Raw genomic sequence first — 24,051 nt, forward strand, 5'->3', positions numbered from 1 at the left:
TTGTCTTCTCATAGAAGCAGAAACAAGTAAAAAGGCACCAAATATTGACGAACAGCTCATATGAAAAGAACCAAAGGATATTTGTATCACAGAATTTTCTTTCCCTGCTACTGGTCACTTTTTATTTTTGAGTTTTTGGCTCATCCAGCGTCAAAAGATAGCACATTTTTAGTCAAAGAAACCAATGCACTTGATGACAAAGAAGACATTAAGGAGTCCAGCTTAAGAGTTAACATCAGTAATTTTACTTTGAGCACAAGTGTTGTTCCCAAAACAGATATTATTAATGTGGGCTATTAAAAATAAAAGCAAAATCTGATTAAAAAATTATACGATGGAATTGTAGTTTACATAGAAAAACCAAGTAAAATCTCCATCAAACTTGGTGATACGCTGAAAAAAACCCCAGAACTTTAGTTTTCATTTTGAAACAGTTTTCTTCTGATCTGTATTCAAACTCACTGCATGACTGTCAGAGTCATTCATGTGTCTTCATCCTGTATTTCCATTCCTCATCAAAGCATGAATTTTTACGAGATTAATCTTCAGTATAAAGAACATGCAAAAACGTTTTCAAGTAGCAGGGAAATACAGGTAAGCCACGGTACTCCAGCAGAAACTATTAACTTTCAGCATCCTTAACACTAATTAGCTTTAAGGTAATTGAGATCAGTTCATGTCTCACTGGGACAAGAACCTTATTTTTTTCAAAGTCTATCATCAAAACTTCTATCTGCAGTGACAACTCTATGAATTGAATGGGATTCCATCTCACTTTCTGTAGGCTGTTGAACATATTCTTTATAATTTTAAATTCAAACCTCTCTGGGATAGTCTCATGAAAATAGAGTATTTCATTGGCTGCATAAAGGAGTAACAAAGCTGTTACCCCTTTCTGGTCAATTATATTGATTGTGATTCTGACATTTTCAAATGTATTTCTCCATTTACTCCAATTAAACTAAGCAGATTGTTAAGAAGATTGTCCTGGACTTCGAAAGACGTGCAATGAGCCAGCTCACTTGTAGTTGTGTCAAAGTTAATTAATTTTTCTAAATCTAAAATGACCAGGGATGCATTCTGCTTTCTGTTTTGAATTAAAATCACTTTTTCACTGCCGTGTTATTCCTAGTTTGTATTGATTTTAGGTTCAAAGAGCATTAACTTCAATTCTAAATTTTCTTTTAACCTGTAGAGAAGATGGAGGCATCACAAGCTCTGCTTAGAAATTTCCCCAAGGGGCTCATCCAAAGCTTAACAAAACATTTTCAGTAACTTAATTTCACTTGATTTCTTTGAAGAACTTTCTCTTTTATCCATCAGGTTAAATTTTTTGGGAATGCTTTTATTCAAGCGCAAAATATCCCAAACTAAGAGTAGTAATCTTTTAGCTGGAATTATTTGAATATTTGCAAATGCCCCAAAGCAAAAACAGAAAAGAAAAAAGAAAAAAAGAAAAAAGCTAAGTAGATATTTAAGAGTAGTTTTCATTTTAAAAAAATAAATCTGTGGTGGGTTAGCCTCGACTGACAACCAAAATTCCACCCAGCTGCTCAGCTACTCACCTTTCTCAGTGTGGTGGGGGAAGAAAACAGGAAAAACAAGAACAAGAATGTTCCCGTGTTCACATAAGGACAGGGACATCATTTATCAGTTACCTTTGTGGACAGATACAAGCTGAGGAAAATTAAACAAAATTATTGTCAATCAAAGTAAAAATTTAATTGAAAGAAAAAATACACAAACTTTAAAACAACACTTCACTTCCTCTTTTTCCCAGGGTTAACTTCACACCTCCAGTTCAGGGCAGCTCAGGGGGTCGCAGTTGGCACTCAGCAGTTTCTCTCTGCAGCTCCCTCCTTCTCACATCTTCCCTCTGCCCCAGCGTGGGCTCTCCGTGGTGGCAGCTCCTCTGGGAACAGCCACATGCTATGACATGGAGTTCTGCACAGGCTGAGGTGGATGCTTGCTCTGGTGCCAGGGAATACCTTCTCCTTCCTCCTGCTCTCTGACCTTGCCTCCTCTATTTCTCTGTTTGTTCCCTCTTCCTGTCTCCATTTGGCACTTTCAGCCTCTCCTTTTCTATGTGACTCTGGGACTCAGCCATGCCCTGGAGAGGGTCGGATGGAGTTGGCTGGAACCAGCTGTGTCTGGCATGGAGCAGATCCAGCCCCTCTTCAGAGACCACTCCTTGACACCTGCACCCAATACAAATGCAAACAAAATATTTAAATCAAAGTTTACCCTCTGGGCCAGTTCTTGGCTTCTATGGGGTTTTTTTGCACCTGCAGTTAATTTCAGCCAGTGAGATCTGTAGCTGAAGTGGAGGAGCCATCACAGTCAGCCTTCCAGCTTGTACCACAAGCATGCTTTTTAGGGAGCAAATTTAGGGATCACCCCAATTTACTGTGCCACAGCTCACACAGTGGCACAGGCTCAGAATATACAAACCAGGTTCCCTGCAGCAGCACCTCACCCACAAGGGAGGCCCCAGGGCACCTCTAGGCTGAGAAAACCCCAGGCACAGCTCTGGAGTAGGGCTGAGCCAGTTTGAGACCAAACTGCGCAACTGAGGCATGGGCAAGGCATGAGCGTGGGCACAGGCACGGATGTGGGCAGGGCAGGGCATGGGGATGTCTGTCCACACCAACTGCTTTGCTGCCTGCCATGCTGCACCTCCTGGCAGCGCACAGATCCACTTACAGAGTGCCAAAAACATTGATATTTGGTCTGGGGTCTGTCACACTCCTCAAAATATTCTGCCCAGTGTGATACAATGCCTGCTTGCTGGGTTAGATGTAACAAGCCTGACAGTATCAATCTAAAACCAAGAGAGACAGAAGCCATGTGACCGAAAAAAGATAAAAAATACAAGCAGGTTTGACGCAGTAATTACCCCTATGATAGCTCTTTTTAGGTAAGGTACATTGATGATGACAATGTAGGGAAATTTGCCTTTCTAGTACTGTTTTCTGAACAAAATTCCCCACAGCTGTCAATCAGGTCATTTTATACTCATGCTAAATTAGCACCATTTATTTTAACAGTGTCTTTTATACAGTGCTGAAAGGTGAACAATATTTTAATTCAACCTTGAGAATATTCTGGTGTGTTAAAAGTTCCTATATTTGTGTACTCTTTATTTCTTAACTAAAAGTCTCGGACATTTGAGCTTCTTTTTCTCAGCCTGGTCCTGATCTGCAGACCATAGCCTAACAAGCTCTTTTTATTCTTTTTACTTTAGAATTATGAGTGAATGATATTTTCACTTTGATCACAGTTATACAGATTTCATTTTCATTTTATTGTTTAGCTGTAAGGTGTTGTCTGCTTCGTATAATACGTCATATTTAGATATTTTGTTTTATTAAAACAGCAAACAGTTTTTAAAATGACTCTTGTAGCTCTCCTGCACTGTCTATAAAATGCTGTAAGTCTGAGTGATGCATGGGACCTTGCATAGACTTGTTAGTACTATAGGCAGTTTTGCAAAGAAGCTACGACAACATAAAGCTGAGTATTTCAAAGGTAGCTCTCAGGCAAATGAATTTCTTGTCAAAGAGGAGCTACAAAATACAGTGTGCTAAAGCAGGGTATGCCAGGAAGTGGTCACAGAGTTCAAGGATGATTTTAAATTCCAATCCATCATGAACGTTTAAAATATTCTCATGGAAAGAGAGAAGGCTTGGATTTCCATTCCTATTCCAGTGACTTATTTTATCTAATAATAATCAGAGTTACTGCTTCAGGCAAAGACTGTGGCCTGTGTTTCATCTTTCAGTGCCCTGATCTCTTGGCTGAAACCTCATGCTCCCCAAGAAGCAATGAGAAGCTCTTTCAAGAAGCAATATTATGCTCACTCTTCTCCTGCCTGTCCCACATTAAATGAGCTGTGTTTGACACAAAACCATGAAAGGTGGCAAAATTTCTGTGTCACAAGTTGGGCCCTCTCAGACTTGCCTGTAATCTACCACGAAGGATGCTCTGAAAAGTATTGGTCATGTGGGTTCCAGACCTGGAAATGCAACAGAGGCTTCCTAACTCTTTCAGTTTAGAAAGGCACAGTTTTGGGAAAACAAAACCAGGAAGTAATCACTTACATGATTAGATTTATAATAGATGGATGCAGTTTTTTAATTATTATTTTTTTTTTAATATTTCAGGTTTGCTCAGGTCTTTTGTTTTCTTTCTTGTATTACTGTCAGGTGATCTGGTCTCATAAGACGAGCTGAACTATTACAGTAAGATTTGCACACAGTATGTTCAGTAAAGTGTTTAATTCTTCTGTGCTTACCATGTTCTTCCCAAGCCATCCAAATGCCTAGATGGTGGGTTTTATGAGCTTGAAATTCTCTCAGTGTCTGAGCTTTCACCATCTTCATGCACAGATGCAGACACCTTTGACTCACTGAAGCTACTTGTTGAGCCCAGACCTTTTTACAGAGACAGAATCTGGCAGTAACATCTGTTTCCTGAGGATTCCCACAAGCACACTTGGCACGAGCTCTAAGTTGGACCACCCTGGACCCTATAACCTATTGGTTACTGTACTGTACAACCTCTGCTTCCTGAAGTGCCTGAGCTCTTCATTAAATCTCAGCTTAACCACTCTGTCCTCAGCTGAGCTTTACATAGCTGCATGGGAGACAGGCTTGTAAGATTAACAAAGTTTGGCAAAATCTCAGAGGTATCAAATCAATCTGGAAGTACTTTAAATTTGTAACTCGAGAAGACTTTTCTGTCTGGTCTCCTGATTAGAAAAAATAATGTATACGGAAAATTTAATTTGTGGGGATTTTTTGTTTTGTTGGGTTTTTTTTTCAGTGAACACTCAGATTTCATTCCATACCACTTTATCCACCCTTCATTGAAAGGTCTTTATATGTCTTTTCATCAGACATACAAATTGGATAATGTCAGACCTCTCTGTAAAAAGTGAAAGAAATGAGTGAGCCTTTGCTAGTGAGCAAACCTATTCAATCAGCTTCTGTGTAGAAGCAGTTTTCAACATTAGCAACTGGATACCACCCATTAGCATGACTTAGTGCAGCTGTGAAATGCTGCCAAACTTATGTAATACAATTATTATGTGGCAGCATTGCATAAAATAAACCAGGGCTGCCACTGTAAGCTCTCATTTGTAACAATTCTGTTTTTAAGAGCTGATGAAGACCATCAGGCAGTTCTGTGGTAAAGGTAGATCTGGGAAAGCTCAAAGAGTCCCATGAGGATAAATAAAAAATTGCAGTACAAGACATCTTATCAAATTTATAGCCTGTCGCATTTCTGTGTTGGTTCTTGCTTTCCTGGAGAAAAATGACAAAACATTCCTTGCTCTGCAATTAAATAAACATGAATTCTCAATATTTGCATGTCAGAAATCAGGCTCCAGAAACTTATTGTAGTTCTTTGCTGACTATTCTGATAAAAATAATGCACAAAACTTGCTGATTTAAATAAGATAAACTTTCTATTAGTCTAATCCTCTAAGCAAAAAGGAAAAAAACAGAGATGATTTATTTTAAATTCTGGTAAGGGTTTTTTATACAAGAGCCAGGAGACCATATACTGTATGCGTAAACAGACAATTCAGAACAAACTCACTTTAAATACAGATCTGTGAATCCAACCAGGACCTCAGAAATGATTCTTAGAATACTGAATTGTGTTAATCCACAAGATCTTTACAATGCATGTGCTTCCAAAGTCTCAGACAATTCTATGCAGTTTTAACATTTAAATATATGAACTTATTTCCCCCACATTAATGTAATAATAAAAGATATATTGCTTCCTCACCTCATTCAAGGTTTTATGTTTTGTGGCCATACTTTGGAAGCTTTTCTTAGGGCAGATCCCTGGTACTGCAATCAAATCTTAATCTGTAGACAGCTAAGTGGAGTTTTAAGTGGAGCTTTGTTCCCCCTCTCATTATTTTTTTATGCCTTTCTTTGTAGACCTTGTGTCTTTCACCATTCACTTAACTACCAAATACCACTTGCAAAGACAGATGAACTAATAAAAAAACTTCATTCAGCATATTCTTTTGAGCCAAGTCACAACATTTCTCTTTTTTTGCTTTTCTTCCTTTTTATTTTGATCCCTACTAAAAAACACTGCTAGCTAAAGCCTGTATCATTTAATTCTGTGATTTTATCCCTCATTAGTAGGGTATTTAAAGCATTCTTCTTTCACGACAGCATTTTATCTCACTGAAACTTTTCACTTCTTTACTGGAGAAGTTCTTCACAGCGTACTGCCTGCACTAACCTCATGTGTTAAGAGGCAGAGATGTGAGGAACCAGTCACCTTGTGTAGGAGTGTTATGTCCTGTAACTTATATTTTGCTGTTGACTAGTTACACTAGGTTTCTACCCCAGCTATAGGATGAGCAGGATCACTTCTGATGGTGTTAAACCTCACAAATTCTTAGATAACCCACTTAATTTTAAGGACACAGTACAGGGAGCTCCAGAGGTCAAAACCCAGATAGTTTCTTTGTTAGACCCAAAATATTTCTGGAGCACTGCTATATTCTTCCTAAAAATACCACACAACTTTCAGATGAAAAGCTAAGTACTGGCTGTGGAGCTCTTTCTACAGTCAGTTTGTCAAAAAAGGTTCTGTGTTCTTTGTGCAAACCCCTATTATTGAGCAGATGTGATCTCAGAGTTTGCTGCCACCAGAAGGTAGAAAAGTCCTTTTCCACCATGCCCTGAGGCTAGAGGGTCATGCCAGTTAACTTTTGCCACTTATGGACCACTGTGTGAGTCAGTTTAAGTCACTAAACAGCAGGAACAGCATGTGGATTGATTTCTGCTGGATTAGTGAGCTCAGATTAGGAACAAAGCATAGCAACCTGGGCAAGGGCAGAGATATTTAATGTGCTTATTTGATAGGTGAAAGGAAAAACTGGACTTAAAGCAAGTTCAGATCAGCCTAGAATTTTTCACAATTGTTTGTGAAAGAATTGAGGTGCTAATTTTCTCCTTAATCTGCTCAAAAAAATCCCAAATTGACAAAAAACCTACAATGAGGATTTTGGGGTTTAATTTTCTGTAAGGACTCCTGAAGCACTAAGTCTATCATGTGTTTAGGCAGAATTCAAATGAGATGCAGAGAAAAGGAGGGTTACCATGGAGTTATATATAGTGTCATCACCATCACCTGGATGCACTTATTTTCCCATTTGAAGTCCATACTGTGTGAGTTCTGCAAGGGTCAATTGCTATGATCATTTCTCTATTTTAATTAGCTTTGGTTTACATATTTGCATTTTTTCGTGAAATTTTACTATAATTATTTCCTGCAATCTGGCAACTTCTCACCACCCCAGCTGCACAGAGTTGCTGAAGAGTCAAACTTGACAGGAAACCTGGCAGCCAACTCTGTCTATAGGGTATCCTAAGTTGCTATAGAGATGGTGAGAGTCTGGCCCTTAATATTAAACTGAAAAACCCAATGAAAATGGTATGAGCCAAAGGAATTATGTTGTTCCAGTGATCCCTAAAAAGCTGGAATGGTCCAAAGGACCAAGATAGCCAGGTGCATATTAAAACATGTCAGGAAATTGTGGTGAAAGGTGTTGACTTACAAGTTTTGATGGCCTCAATTTCTGCTAATTGCAATAGTGGAGAAAATTGAGCTATCCTTCAGATACTAGACTTCTTTAGCCATAGAGGAAATGTGATGTAGCTAAATCTCAGGAGAAACAAACTTTAGACACTGCTGCTGCAAGCTCCAGGTTTATTGGAATAAACCTCCAAAATTCTGATGCATGGAAGTTTGATCATAAGACACAGTCACTGTTATTCCTTTTTTAGTATGCTTTTTATTACTTTGGATTCATGGAGCACATTTCTGCTCTTATGCATTGCACTGGGTTTGTGTTCATCAAAATAAAATAATGGGGTCTACGTTGCCTATATGCTGCAGTTCAAGAAAAATGAAAATTTTAACTGAATACTGAAAATTTGAACCCTCAGAACAACTTGGTCACAGAATTTTGAAAAAAAAAATTTTATGTAGTGTACATATATTCTACTTACTGACTGTGCAGAGTTAAATTTAGTTACAGAAAATCTATCTGTTCAAGTACATGTTAGTTATAGGGAGAGATCTATACGTTTTGCTATTATTAAAATTATATTTGACTTAAATTTTGTCTTAGCAAACAACAGAGCAAGTGGATCAGCTTTCAAACTGCTCTCCAAGGTGACAAATTGAGGGGTATTCCTTACCCTAGAAATCCCTTCCTTCACAACCCTGGAAACTACTTACTTTTAAAAATTTAGATCAGTGGTCCACCATAGATCTTTCATAGACCATACCTGAGACCAAGGCACACCTTTGATTTTTCCATTTGCTCTCAGGTTGTTTGGTTATCTAAGTGGACTTTAGAAAATTCACCATTTCCATGTCCAGCGATTCTTAAGTAATTATTTTAATGCACATGTATTACTTGGGGGACTTCCTAAACTCTAATGATTTATAACTGTCATGGACACAACCTGGAGAAACTTCATTTCTTACTACAAGTTTGGTGTAATGATCACAAAGGCAAATGGAAGTAGTTAACAGAAATAAAAAGCCCAAATACTGTTTTCTCATGTAAGTCTGCCAGCTCAGAACACACACTTTGGAATCCATACATTTATTATGGATTTACTGCTTTTTCCATGGCTAGCCTGATGCAAAGATTTACAGCTGGGATTTCTCAGAGTTTATGTGTTGTATCACTTGCCATACAATGAAATTTAGGCATTACTTCATAAACATTCAGGGCAAAAAATCAGAACAGTTATATCAAGCCTCTAAATATTTAAAATTAAAGCTATCTGTAAATACTCTATATAAATAGATTGAGAGGGAAACAATGGCATAACTGCAGAAAGGATGGTATCCACAACTAATTCTTTAACACTCCTTTGTAATACAGATTTTTTTATCATGAGGATAATTTAAGAGAATAAAATAAAATTTTATCTATTCAAAAAAAGAAATACTGGACTTGATAGTTCATCCTTTTGTAACACATACTAAATTGCATGTGCAAATGTTTTCATCCAATCCTATAAGAAACCAAATTAAGAAAAATTGAATTCTAGATCAATACAGATTGTATTTGCAGAAAATATGATTTAACAGATTAGAAATGCAGTTAAAACATAGTTATAGAACGATGACAAATCCAGGGGAACAAAACCCAGTCTCCATTAAAAGGGGATAGATACATGATATAGACAGAGATTTGAAAGTTAAAATCATGTATCATAAACTAAACAGGCCTTGGAGCTGTCATTGTTTGGGTAGAAGAGCTCTAAGAAAAGCAGGAAATTTGAATCAGTGACCCTTGGAGATAGTGCTGGAACAATGTTGCACCACTGGGTTAGGGAGGATGCCATGGACCTGTGACTTGTCAGCATTCAGAGATGTTATTGAAAATACCATTGATTTATGAGTTGGATTTATTTTTTCTTCAGCAGCCAAGTGTGTTAATTCTGATTCCCTGCATATTTCAAAGAACTAGTTACATTGAAAGCTATACAAAATAAAAGATGTGACTCATTTTATCCTGAAATGTTGGGGGGGCTTTCTGTCTTGTACCAAAATTGTTATTGCAAAGTCAAATCAAGTTAGGCAAGCTGATTTTATCACTCTTTTAAGAAACTTTTACTTACCTTTTCTGCATAAGGCAAAGCACAGGTGTTCTAAAGCCACAGGGTTTTTTTTTTTAGAAAAAGAAAATATGTTATTTGAAAAACACTGGCATTCTTATCATTTGGAACTGGGAATTAGATAGATAGGGGGGCCTTTGTCAGAGATTTATCTTACCTGCAAAAGTCTACTCAAACCTGTTACATCTTTGGGAAAGCACTGTTTGTGCATGCTTGGCAGGGACCTGTTAAATGTTTTAACAACCATGTATTCCCAAAGGATACCATTTACACTGGCAATGTTCCAGCTAGGGATAAAAATGACTTTCCCTACAATTGTCTTCCAAGACGCTTCAGGTCATGCCAGGTCCAACAGATGCCCAAAATCTGGGAGTCTGTTGTTCTCTGTGACATCCTGATAAAGACTTCAGAGGGATGCAGTAAGAAACTTCCCAGATCCAACCAAATACACAGGAGATATAGTCTAGCAGTAGCAGAGGAAGGATCCTAGGGTCAAATAGGGAGAGACAGAGACAGGAATGGCAGCCTTGGATGGAAAGGACTGTGTTTTTTGGGGTGCAACAGGAGAAGAACATGGGCCTGTAGGGTTATTGATGCTTAGTGATGGTGGGACAAGTCTCACAAGTGAGATGTGATAAAGGTCTCGAAGGAAAAGTCTGGGACTGGAGGCTACAAAGTGCGTGCGGAAGGGGAGAGCAAGAGAGAAAGTGAATGAGAAAGCAGAGATGGAAGCTGAGTATGACTTATGAAACAAGCTTATTGTGTGACCTCAAGGTCGTGTAACTTCCACACACTGAATCAGTTCCTGCAGTTTTAATGAAGTCAATACTGGAGGGGGAAAACATAAGCACCAAATCTAATCTTAGCCTCTTTGTTTCAGAGCCTGGCATTCTAATCCCATTGGGATATCTGCCCCATCATTTAGACAGATCTGCCTTTCTTCCCCTAGGACCTCCTCTCAGAGGTTAACCTACCCCTTTCCTGGCCTGAATGATTCATCCTCCCCAGGAATTTTTCTAGTTTTTGTCCATAAATCTCCCGGCAGACTCGGCTTCCAGTCAGATGTTTCATCTCACAACCTTTACACTCATTCTCTGTGAAGACACCGCCGACACTGGCACAGGCAACATTTGAACATCCACATGCCTGCTGACAGCCTTACATTCAAACTAATTTGTTTTACTGTGGACCAGAGAACTCAAACACACAAAAACACTCCGCAACTATCAGAAAGCGACCACTAGCGAATGCACCCAAATTCTTGTAAAAGACAATGCAAAGAGATGTTCTTTTAAAGGAGTCACCTACTAGTTGCTTATTTAAACAGTCTGCTGAACGACTTACAGAATTTAAGCATACAGCTCCTACTGACTGGAAATTCTGACTCAGGTAACATATTCCCTTTAGAAAAACAGATAGATGAACAAATCAATGGCAATTTTTGTTGTTGTTGTTGTTTGTTGGGGAGGGGTTCTATGGCTTTTTTTTGTTTGTTTGTTTTGGGTTGGTTTTCTTTTTTTTTCATGTCTGAGGAGAAGGGAAAACACATGAAGAGACAAAAATTCTAGACACACTATGGATGGTTAGGCAAGAAATACAAATAGTAAGGCACAGAAATGGAAATTCCTTTCCTCACATTTAAGCATAACTGTGAGCTAACCCACTGACTTCTCTGTGCCTCTTTTCCTCCAGCAGTATTGTTCTGTCTTTCTTCATTTAGCTGAGTGGAAAGCAGAGCCATTTGGAGGGTGTGTTTGGAGGCATTTGTAAGAATATACCTTGTATGTGTCTGAAACAAATCTCACACACAGCCTGTGGTGCCATCCTCTCCCTGCTTGTATTGCCTGAGACTTGAGAAAGATCTTAGCAGCAAACTTTGAAAACATTTACAGCAACTACGTGGAAGTGCATAAAAAATCACTTCTGATAATCTTGCAGAAGAGGTGAGGACTGATGGCATGGAAAAAAAAGATGACTGCAGGAGCTACTCTGCTTGGCAAATGGGTACCCTTCAATCAAAATGTGTTTCATTCTGTCTCACCAAATGCCAGATAACAGACTGAGAAGTACAAGTTAAGCCTAGAGAATGGAGTAGCTTGCCTTGGGAAGCAGGGACTCTGAAAGGAATTTAGGGGTCACAGTAGATATATGACTCCAAAAGGCTTTTTGCAGCAGTGTGGGAAAAGGGTTAATGCCATCTATGAGTATATAAACACAGAAGTAGAGGGAGGTGAGCTTACCCCTGTGTGATTGTTATTGCAATACCCTGTGCTGGTCTGGTCTCCATATTTTAAAGGATGTTGGTGAGGGTGTTAAAAAGAGCCATAAAAAGTATTTAATGGCTGGAGACTTAATGACTTACAGTGAGAAATTTAAAGCACTCATTTTGTAAAGCTTATAAAAGAAAGATTGAAAGGTGATTTGATAATGGTTTATAACCATATGCACAGGGAAAAAAACACCAGGGAACAAAGGATTCTTTAATCTACTGGGGGGAAAAAAAGAAGTATAGAAATAATTGATGACTGAAAGCTGAAACTGAGAATTTAAAAATATAGTATATATTTTTAGCAGAAAAGGTAAAAATTAATGAAAGTTAGCATTGAAAATGGGGACCCTCCACCTCTTGCTGATTTTATACCAAGAATGAAGTCTCCTTCAGAAGCTGACTGTAACTGAAGAAAATATTTTTAATTATTTTAATGTAAGGAGAAAATCAGAAAAAAAAATAGAGTCATGATCAACTTCTAGTATTTTAGTTTTGTGGGTTTGTTTGTTGCTTTTTTTTTTAATTAGCTGTAGTACATGGTAGTTTGCTTGAGCCTCAGGATCACAGGTCTCCAATGAATGGAAGTGGAACACTGCAGAGTGTATATGGTAAATATCCAAATCAACTGACTACAGACTTGAACTTAGCTCTGTAGGAAAAAAGTGGGTAAGACAATGATTTGTACAGGTGGGCTGAATGATTAGGCAAGGATAGTGGACATAGTCTGGATATCAGCAAAAGTTTGCCACCATACCTATAGGACTTGTCATAAGATATACAACAAGAAACATCTCTTTCTCTAATATTTATTTTGAAGGAATTTGACCCCAGCTGCCCAAAAAGCAAGGGGCAAAATCATATTTAGATTGAGCATTCCCTTCTGGAGTTCATGAAGTGAAAGGACACTAAAGCTAAAATTGTCAGCAAAAAAAAATGCAAAAAATTCACAAAAGAACACTTCCTAATATTTGAAAATAATTCCAAGGGTTTTGGTCTGAGTTTCACTCTGTTTGTTTTCATCTTTCCCTTTATACTTCCTTCCTCTTCCATTTTTCTGGATATTTCTGTATGTCCCACACAAGGAAACCAGGCTGGAATAACTCTGACAGCTTCTGCTCTTGTTACAGCTCCTGCCCCCCAGGCTGTCTGTGCTGACCAACCACACTTCACCTTTCTGTTGAGACAGGAGACTCTGATCCTTGTTATTCTCCTTTAAGAGCCAGCAAATAATTCATAACAAATTGCTGATTTGGGTAATTTCACTCCCTCCTCCCTATTTATGAGTTATTTACGATTCTCATAAATACACTTGCTGAATATTTCCTATTAACAATTCCGGCCTGCATCTCATTTCAGAGCACTTTACTGCAAGTCTTCAGCGTGTGACATTTGAGCTGGGTTATCTAGTTTAAAGTAAGGATTTCTGGTATCCTTTTCCATCAGATGACTGAATTCCTGGGGTTCACTCTTCTTAACAGCTTTGGATACTCTATCAAAGAAAAACAAGGCTCTCCCCATCACACACACTGTGATCTCTGACAACTATTGTCACCTTTCCCCGCCCCAGGTGTAAACTGGAGACAACACTTTCCTACTCACCTTTCAGGCACGTATTTCTGTAATAAAATAATGTCCTCTTTATAGGCAGTGTGTTAAATGAACCTTTTTCTGGTCTGGAAAGTGGTACCAGCTCTTTTTTCCCTATGAGTTCTTCTTGTTACAGTGTTCACATAATCAAATGTCTTTTATCATTATTGCCCAGTACATGTGTCTAGGATTTATTTACTGCACTCTGACCAATCCTTCTCTGAAATCAGAAATGTTAATTCTTGCCATAATTTATGCTTTGTAAGTACAAGTTGTGCTTGATGGTTTCTGGCCTACAGTTCCTGTTTTTCTTCTTAAACGTCACCTACTAACTATGTTGGAGGGGGGGGAGACAAATATGTGTCAGACTCAAGGTGATACACATGATTTCTATAGAAGTGGAAAGGAATAAGAAAATTAATTGCTTATTCATTGTGTTAAACATCCAGGTAATAAGTACAAAGAATTGGAAATTCTCCTTATGGAGAGGTGATCTGGTCAAACTTACCATGCTGAAAGCCAGTGAGAAGGGTTGTATGGTTATAATATGAAAAAAAAAAGAGTTAAAAACAAAAATTCACTGGCCACTGCATTTTGAGGAAGGACAAATATGTTCTTTGTTAATAATCACTGCTCTCTCTCATTCAGAACTGGAGTGGCACGAACATGTGTAAATCAGTGCAGAGTTTAGCAAGGTGAGGGGTGCCTGCTTGTTACAGATCAAAATTAAACAAGCAAAGAGAATGAGTTACACTTTCAGCAGTTGTCTGAACAGAACCAAATGATGTTACAAATGAAACTGCAGTGGGGTGAGTACGAATAGTTATTTCAGATAATTCAAGATAGTTTCCATACATAAAGCTACTGCAATAAGTTTAACTCACTTCCCGTTCATCATGACGGTGGACAACATGGAATAGGTCCTTACACTGAAATTACAGCAGTTGCCCAAACACTGCCTAGTCATAGCCTCATAACATTCAATAAGCATGACCAGAGGCTTTTTTTAAATATTCATAATTAAATTTGACAAGAATTTAATAATATATTTATTAAAGATAATATTCACAGCACAGGTTATAAGTAAGTTATAAGGACCTTCTTGTTATTAAAGTGATTTAGTTTCCATCACTTTTTATACCAACTTTTAACTTCTTTCTAGTTATTCAGATAATAATCTACATATTATTGTATCACCAAATAAAGCGTTATTATATTATTGGTGCTATCTTTTCAAGAGTTTCTGTGTATTAATAAGTATTTGGGACCATGGCAGATATCACCGAGTTGTTCCCAGTAAATAGAAAATCTACTAAAATGAATAGTCATTCTAAATGTACAGTTTGAAGACATTCAGCAGAGTCATATGAAATTTTAACTGCTAAAGAAACCAAAACCTGATATAAATGCACTAAGATAACTTCTGGAGGATTCTCTCATTTGTTATCTCTTTGCTATCTCTTTGTTGACTACAGGAGTCAGCCTAGTCAAACTGATCTAAAACTAAATGTTTAAAAGATGTTTTTTCAATTTTTTTTCCCCACTAAATAATTGAAAAGTTGCAAAAAACCAATTTTAAAACTTTGTTAAGGTTTCAGGGTGAAACATTTAAAATTTAGAAAATAAAAATAATATAAACTTCTGGTGAAAATTTCAAGTATTTTGGCATAAATTATATGACACAGTCTAAGTTGCATGATCATATTTTTCTTTTTTCCCATAAGTTCTACTTGATACAGTGTTCACATAATCAGATGTCTTTTATCATTATTGCCCAATAAGTATTTCTAGGATTTATTTACTGCACTCTTGACCAATCCTTCTCTGAAATCAGAACTGTTAATTGCCCTGTGTATTTTTCTGATTTTATTTTTACCATAGCATCTTAGTGCTTCAGAAACCATAGTGTAACATGTCTCTACAGTTGGAAATAGCATCAGAATTCAGAGAATAAGATTAAAAGTATTTTCTAATTTTATAATAGCCAAATTATGCCTTATTCTTTTGATGGTGTTGCATTATCTACAAAATCAGTTGTTTCACACACAGATATACCTGAGTCTTCTCGTTACCATCAGTGGTGCTTATATACTTCTGCTCTGTCAACTCCCAGAATTAATGTCTCCATGTCAGATTTAGGTCAGTTTAATGCTACTGAGAAATAGTTTCACTCTCACACTGCTCAGAAAATGAAGTCATATGCAAATGAATGGGAATCAGATTGCAGTGAAACTTCTCAGACACAATTTATTAGTCTCTGGCACATCAATCAATGGCTGTGCATAAAAGATACGTATCAGACTAACCCTGTATCTTTCATAAAGTATAAAATTTGCAGTACCTATAACGTCCTTATGCATAAACTTAAATGTGAATTGGGAATGTTTGCAATTATCTAGAAAATGGCCTGCTCTTATAATTATTAAAGCAAATGTATAAGCCCTGGATGACAGAAAACACAGTTCTACTGCTATTAAGAGACAATTTAATGTATGAAATCACATTAGTATGCTCAAAAGATGGCTTTCAATCATTCACATGAACATTACAAACCTGTTCTATGGAACTCCAAAAAGAGGATGGGTCATTTTTAAGGATAAACCTTTATGAGTACATTACTTGCATGTTGCAAGTAGAGCAGAACAGTTGTCTGCTGCCCTGAGAAACCATCAACCATACAAACTTCCTTCACAAACTAAGAAGGAAAGCTACTTGTATAAATCTGATACAAAAATTTGGGATTAATGCAAATTTCCAGGTCTCATTACTTAATATTTCTTAGATGTTTCTCTCCCACTTCAGGAGCTGGGAGTCAGGGAGGAAAGGGAGGTGAAAAAGTTTTGTTTATGGGGCCCCTCACATACTTTGCAACAGAGCTAGAGACTACTTAGACACACAGCTTCTTCTGCCTGGGAGAGATCAAATCAGTGACCAGGCTTGTACCCTAATGTCCAAACCACTGGATACCTGGAGGGGAGACTGCAGACACACAGACCTATCTGAAAATATCTGGGTTTATGTGCCTGAAGTTTCCTCTGTAGAGCTTGTCTGTCTTCCTATACTCTCCCACAACAGCAGTCACCCTCCTCAGTCTTTGTTAAGATCCTCTCTTTGAGGATGGACATTTTTAAATCTTCCTGCACTTCATCCTCAAAGTTTAGAAAACTTCCCTGACCTATTCCCTCTTTCCATTTGCCCTCCTGCCATATAGCTTCATGACTACTCCATGGGCTGATGACTGCTTTTTGGAAATGTGCTTCCAAGTTCAGAAATATTAACAGCAGGAAAACCTACTTCCAATAGCATAGACCTGATCCTGAATTTTTAGGATTACCTGGTAGTTGTATATTTTTACTAAAATGTTGCTCCTGTAAAAGTTACACATTTTCTTGGTTCAAGAGAACCTCCATCAAATTCAGAGGAAGGTATCCAAGAGGTAAAGGCAGAGAAACAGAGACCTTCTATAATTGAACGTATTTCATATTGTCTTTTGTATAAATGGTTTGCCTTTTTCATTATGGATTATTTAATGTCTGTCAAAAGTCAAGAGCCAGTTGTGCTGTAGCTATATTTCTGACTAGTTGATAAATATGAAATCCAGTTTAATTTATGAGAGGACAGGTAAGTGCGAGACCTTGATATAGAAGATACATGAATGACCAAGGTCAAAAGCAGTAATAGACTTTTTTGTTTAGAGCTTAAATAATAACTCATAATCAGTAGAGATGGGAGAGGAAATGGAGGTCAAACACTGGTAGAAAGATTGAAGCAGCAAGTGCAGGTGTTATTCAAACTGACAAAGTAAATATTATTTCAGTGAATGGCATTCACTTTGCCTTTTTTTTTCCTCACATTTGTGATATGCAATAAAATGGTACCACCTTGAACTGGAACTACTTATCTATTAATAAAAGAGAGGGAAAGGTGTCCATATAAGACTCATACACACACAAACTGAAGGGAAATCTCATTTGTGTAGACAGGCGTGTGTGTATTTATACTTTATTGGAAAATAACACCCAAGCTCAGTTTTCATTGTAGCATAAACATGGTTGTATTTCAGTTTTTATTTTCTACTTGAATTGTCATCTATATCTCCACCCATAAAAGATTAAAATGATTTCCAAATAATTAAAACCGGAATCTGTCTGTCAGTGCTAAGGACTTCCATATTTTCATATTCTCAAGGCTTTGGTTAATGAGTCCTCAGTTGAAAGAAATTTTTATTAGAAGGGGACCCCTGGGACTATCTTCCTCTGAAATTTTCTAGTGGAGTGAAACAGTACAGTTTAGAATTCAATTATTCTCATGAAAGAAGAGTTGCGTGTCTCACCAAAGAAAATGGAATTAAGAGTACTTGTTGGAATTCTTTACCATTTTTTTTTCTTGAACCATACATTAAATAGAGATTCAAACCTGTAGGAAGTCATTCTGAAGCAGAAGTTAGTGTCCATATCAAAATGGACATTTATGATCCATGGCAACACACAGGAGAAAGACAAAGCCTCAAGCTAAACTCTGGGTGAAACAGGTTTATGAAAAGAGCAAGCTAGAGCAACATAGAGCAAAAACTATCTTCAGTCAGAAAAAAAATATGGAAAGATAGAGGATTTCTGAAGTGTTGGCTGAGTTGCAGACAGATATGCACAAGGATGAAGTGGTGCCTGAAGTGGTGTTCTCTTACTCAAAGCAGAGCAGAGGAAAGAGAGGAATACGAACAAAAGTAGAATTAATAATCTCACCTAGACACGTTCCACATGGACTGCAAGCATTGGAAGATCATTTAAAAATATAAAACAAAAAATAAAATTACAAGAATAGAGAATAGGGTAATAGGGCTCACTAATAATCTGTATGTCATCCAGCTGTATGGCTGATATTCCCATATAGAATGTGCTCAACCAAATATTTATAAAGTGAACTTGGTCATTTGTGCTTAAAAACCACAGGAAGAGAGAAAGTTTTAGAACTGATGTAATGTCAAAAGTTACTGCCTTTTCCTGATTGAGATCTAGCACAAACACTAATTTCAAACACATAAATTGCATGTAACAAGCTCCAACAATAGAAAGAAAACCTGTGCTACTTTATGAATGGCAGTCTAGTCTCCTCAAATTCTTGGTCACATAATGCAAAAAAACCAATCCAACCCATTACTGGTCTGAATTACAATGCACATAATCTTTTCAGTGTGCAAATCCATCTACAAGAAACATAGAATCTCTTAACCAAAGATCAGAATAAGGAAATCAGTCAGTCAAATATTAAATGAGAAGAAGGAGGGGAGTTATTTTGCCTGCATTCAGTGCTTTAAAAAGCAGATGCCAATCGTGTATTGTCATTATGCAGATCTGATATAATTGGGTTCAGGAGTATTTTTCTTGTATCCAACATGATAACAAGGTAAGACAAAAGTCTGACACAAATTTACTAAATCAGACCAGTAGGACTTCTGAGATTACTTACTGCTGATACTCTTTTAAATAAGAAAAATCAGAGAATGCTAAGACTTAGACAAAAAGGAGTTTAGATGAGCACAGACCACTGATACAACAAGCTGTGGCGGGACAGCTGACATCAAAATGAAATGCTCTGGTTCATTTTGATGTCATCAGCTCTCAAAGCTGTCCTGGAGTTTATGAAAAGCAGCTTGTATAATCAGTGAGTATATACTGATTAGTAATGGATTCAAGTGTACAGAAATGTGCAGGCTACCAACTGCACCCATCAGAAATTAAAGATAAGATGTACAGACGTGTACAAAATTATTTTAGCGATGATTTGTACGGAAGAGAATCAAGATGATGTTCTGAAATGCACATGTAGTTCCTTTTGACTGCTCTCCAAATTATCAAAAACATCTTCAGGATACTTGCCAGAGGAAAAGTATTGTGATATTTTTGACTAGCATATTTAAATAGTAAGTTTCTCTCCTAAATTGTGGAAGTGTGCATGGTTAAGGTGGAATGAAAAATGTACTTCTTAAAAGAATAGAGAAAATCATCAATAAGAACATCACAGCCTGTACTCCCAGTGAAGTTAGAGAGCAATATAACAATAAAATAATTCTGTCAGATTTGGAAGTTGTTGGTCCTACTCCACCACTTGAAGCAAAGTCATCTTCAACAACTAATTAATTACATTTTTGGAGACTAGAGCTCTCTAGGATAGCTCTGTATCCAATGGCAAGAAAAAGAGAGTGAGAATGCAAAAGACAGAGAGGACACTTCTTTTAGTCAAAACAGGGTTTGTTTTAATTTGTTCTGACCTGTCCCTGAAAGACGTTTGCAAACTAGAGAGTTTAGCCTCTTAATGACTAAAACTAATCTTTGTGAATATTTCCTCACATTCACAATATGTCAAGCACTTCAGAAAAAAAAAATAAAAAGTAGTTTTCAAACTATTCATTGTTCTTACCTCTGTACAAAAAAATCTTCTCCTGAAATAAAGCATTTTTTAAAAATAAAGATTAGTGACACATGGCTAATTTCATGCCCCTAAACTCCAACTGGAGAATATTCTAGCATTCAAGTAAAGGCAATGAAAAGAAGTCTGTGGCCTCCCTTATTTTTGTAAGACTGCAACTTGACATCGGTGCCATGTACCAGGAATGACAGAGGAGGTGGGTCAAGTGGAAAAAGCAAACTAGTATGGACATTATAGGCTAGGATGCTGATGACAGTTACAGTTACAGCATTTCCAATGGGACTTATGTTGGCAGCAATCCAGAAGCTGTAAAAATTCTTAAGGGCTACTGATGAAAATCACACAGCTGGTTCCTTCCAAACAGAGGAACTCAGAAAACATAACCCTAAGAGCAGATTCAGCTACTACTTTTAATAACTCTTATCGCTGTGCATTTTTTTTTTCTTCACATCTCTGGACAGCAATATTACTGTTGCTCTCCCTGAGTCACACTCTGTGGAGCACCATTAACCTTCTTGTCTCCTATGAATTTGCTGTCTTGCTTCCTGGCAGAGAGCAGAGCACACAGACGTGCCCGTGTACACACAGACACACACACAGCGAGCTGCAAGACTGTTCAAACAACGTTGGCAAAGTTTATAATGAAGTTTTAGAGGAGGTACACATTGTACTCAGAGGGCAGCCAATAGATCTAGCACTACCCTCAAGTACACAAAGTGCATTTATAAATCTTCAGTCTTCAAATTAATTTCAGGCTGCACTGCACACTCTTGCATATACCAGTCTCTTATGTACCTGGTTTTTAATTGTTTCTCTCTCTGATATAATGAATGCCAGAAAGTAACCCTGAAGCACTGATTTTGCATCATAAATCACAGTATCTTTTCAAAAGGGAAAGATAATTACAACAAAATAGCAGTTCAAAACTGCTTGGATTTTACTTCTTGCCTTTGACAAATAGCAGAGAAAATAATTGCCTAAAGACAATGTACAACATTGATTCAGATGACTTGTTATGCACACACAGTGTTTTCTGTGAAAACAACCTTCTTTCCAAAAACCAAAACAAAATGAAACAAAAAACCAAACCTGAGAACTCTTGAAGCTCCTGACGAATTAATTTATTCAGGGCAAAACACTGCACATTTGTTTTTCCTTGTCTGTTTCTTAAAAGCCTGTGTGTCACATCTCTTCTGCCCTCTGTATATATATCTGTGTTGTAGTTTATTTTAAAGAATACTTCATTTTATCAGCCTGCTTTCTTATTGCTCCTCTTATTTTTCATGAGAGTTGTCTTTCCTTGGCTTTTTTTTCCTCTGTAGCCCTTTCAGTTTTGATGAAAATGCAATAGGATGCCATGGTTATACAAACCACTGTGTTCTGTTTGTTTACTCTCTTTCTGGTGTGGAATTTGTCTTTACAGATTCTGCTGCTTTTGCTGAAAGCTGCTTGAGGCCACATAAAGTTAAACTTGAATATACGATGATCTCTCGTAATTGTTGTCCCAGACAAAGCAGTATCATTTGAATCATATAATAGCCATCAGATGGTAGTGGACTTCTCATTATGAAAAACCAAGTAGTATTGTCTTGTTCTTATTTTAAAGGAATACGAGGGAAACAGAGGCAAAGTTATCACTGTCCAAGCTTGCTAGCTTGAAGATTGTTCAATCTAATTTGTCTATATAAATTGTTCTTAATTTTGTATTTACTTCTTCTATTTTTAAATAGCAATGAAGACATACCCTACATGATATAGGTAAGCTGTTTTACCTCTCTTCTGCTGTTCTCCATCCCCAGTCCTTTCTCTCCACCTTTTAGACCTCAGATACAGTGCCCGAAACCTATTTCTCTAGGCTAGCAATTGCATTAAAATCACTAAGGTTTGTGTCTCCAAGAAGCCAGGGCAAACACTCTGCTTTGCAGTATCAGGATTTACAAGAAAAGTTGTTCAGCAGCTCATCTGGAACTAGCAGAGTGAGGCTGCACCCTAATCTGAAGGTCTCCAGATACTACTGAAGTAGCAATGACATAAAAGATGGAAAGGGTATACAAAAAGCAGGTAGGCAGCTCCACCTGCTACTTCCCTGATCTGAAGGATCTGAACATAACTCTGTTCTCTTTCAAAAGTTTTCTTTGCTTTTCTCCCCACTGTAAGCCTCTCTTTGAACTCTTTTGTGGGTATGATCCTTAGCTGCAACCAACACCTTTCGTGTACCTTCTTTCTCTTCCAAGTTCCTGTACAGTGAGTTTCCCATAGCACATCCACCATACTTGGCAAACAGCACTCAAACTGTAAAATAAAGAACCAACAATACTCTTTAGCAGGCCAAGGTTTCACAAAGTAATCTCAGCAGGGATGTATTTAATTGTAGTATTTTAGTTTTCATACAGAAAATAGTAAGAGGTAACGGGCAGAAACTGATGCACAGGAAGTTCCACCTGAACATGAGGAAGAATTTCTTTGCTGTGCAAGTTTCCCAGAGAGGTTGTGGAGTCTCTCTCACTGGAGATATTCAAGAGCCATCTGAACACAATCCTGTGTCTTGTGCTCTGGGATGACCCTGCTTGAGCAGGGAGGTTGGACCAGGTGACCCAGTGTGGTCCCTTTCAATCTTACTAGTTCTGTGACTCCACGATAAAAGCACAATAAAATACCCAGCTAAGAATTGACATTTATGACTTATTAACCTAGCAGGTCTACTCAGTGAATTTACCATTGCTCTGTAACTTCTCACAAACTGTTGAGTAACTATGAATTTAATTGCAAGTACAAAATTATCTCTTAAAAGGTACAATATTATTCCTTGTAAACTTCACCTGTGGTATTAAAAAATTACTGTCCTCTAGAAATTATGGGAAAAAAAAGACATTTTGAATTTATTATTATAATATAAGATCTACCCAAAGTAAATTGTGATTATGCAAAATACCTCTGATTGGAGCAACAGAAAATCAGATATAGAAATTTCTGCTAAATAGTTTGCTGCTCTGAAAAGCATCAAATTAGGCTTCTTTTCCTAGACTTAAAATCATAGGGGTAGGAATGTACTGCCACAGGTATCAGTGAGAGAAGGGACTAAATTTTTTTTCTTTGGGGCTTGTTGGACAGAAGAGAAAGAAAAAAAATATAGAGGGCACCCCTAGGCAATTACACAGAATTGGGTAATTCACTACTGGAGATGAGGCTTGGTTTGAAGACAAATATTCACTGGAAGAGAATGTAGAGGGCAGGAAAACAAGCTGATTAACCATCTCTGGACAGTATTAAACAAAATAAATGTCATAAAGAGAATTATTGCAAAATCCATGAAGGGTAATTTCCCTTTAATCTTTCCTGTCATAGCCATGTTGTCAATGTCCTACTGGAGGCAATGCACAGAAATGCAGCTTCTGTTATTAAAAAAAAAACAAAACTTGTTCATTGTCACTACTGTCACTAGAGGAGAATATTTCACTTACAGTGAAACACAGCTGATACTTTTCTTAATGACCTAGATAGTAAATAAGGCCCATTTTAAAAATCATTTTTTTTAATAAAAGAACAACAATCAAATGGAAGTGACAGCAATCAGAATATGAAATTCACAACGGAAATGAGAGCTTCCAAATAATCTGTAGATGCTGAAAGCAAAATTTATGTCCTTGGACTCAGTACTGCAAAATTCATCATCGCTGAAGCACCATTTTGATGACATTTTGTAGCACAGCTTTCCACTAGCAGGATGTTTCTTTTTCTTTGCTTATTTATTAGTTGTGTGGTTTGGCAACAACTCATGTAAAACAGTTCTCCAGAAGAAAGTCTCACATATTTTCTTTTTTTTTTTTAATTTCGGAAGCAAACATAAATGAGGATCTTTCTCCTCAGCTGTACAACTAATATTCAAAATAACAAATTAATTGACATATCAGTGGCCCCTTTTCAACTGGGTCCTAGGGAACCCCTCTCCGGCACTGGGCAGTTTCTGAGACTAAAAGCTCAGCAAGAGAATGACTTGCCTTAGACAAAGCTTCCTCCAATCCCTGTTCTATGCTTTACACCTGGAAGCACAGGGGAGGGTTTATTCTCCCTCATAAAAAATAAAACAAAAAA

The 24,051-nt window shown here is 37.3% G+C and overlaps 1 long non-coding RNA gene across 1 annotated transcript in view; it reads right to left on the reverse strand.

Annotated features, from left to right (window-relative positions):
- Positions 1 to 24,051, reverse strand: part of LOC127468172 (uncharacterized) — a 50,396-nt gene that overhangs the window by 13,743 nt on the left and 12,602 nt on the right. Inside the window, exon 2 of the long non-coding RNA XR_007903433.1 lies at positions 1,566 to 2,198. This is a non-coding gene — a long non-coding RNA (uncharacterized LOC127468172). The remainder of the gene's footprint in view (positions 1 to 1,565; positions 2,199 to 24,051) is intronic.

This window comes from Manacus candei, unplaced genomic scaffold (genome assembly GCF_025592945.1).
Source record: "Manacus candei isolate 608988 ecotype Guabito, Panama unplaced genomic scaffold, ASM2559294v1 h1tg000014l, whole genome shotgun sequence".
NCBI lineage: Eukaryota > Metazoa > Chordata > Aves > Passeriformes > Pipridae > Manacus > Manacus candei.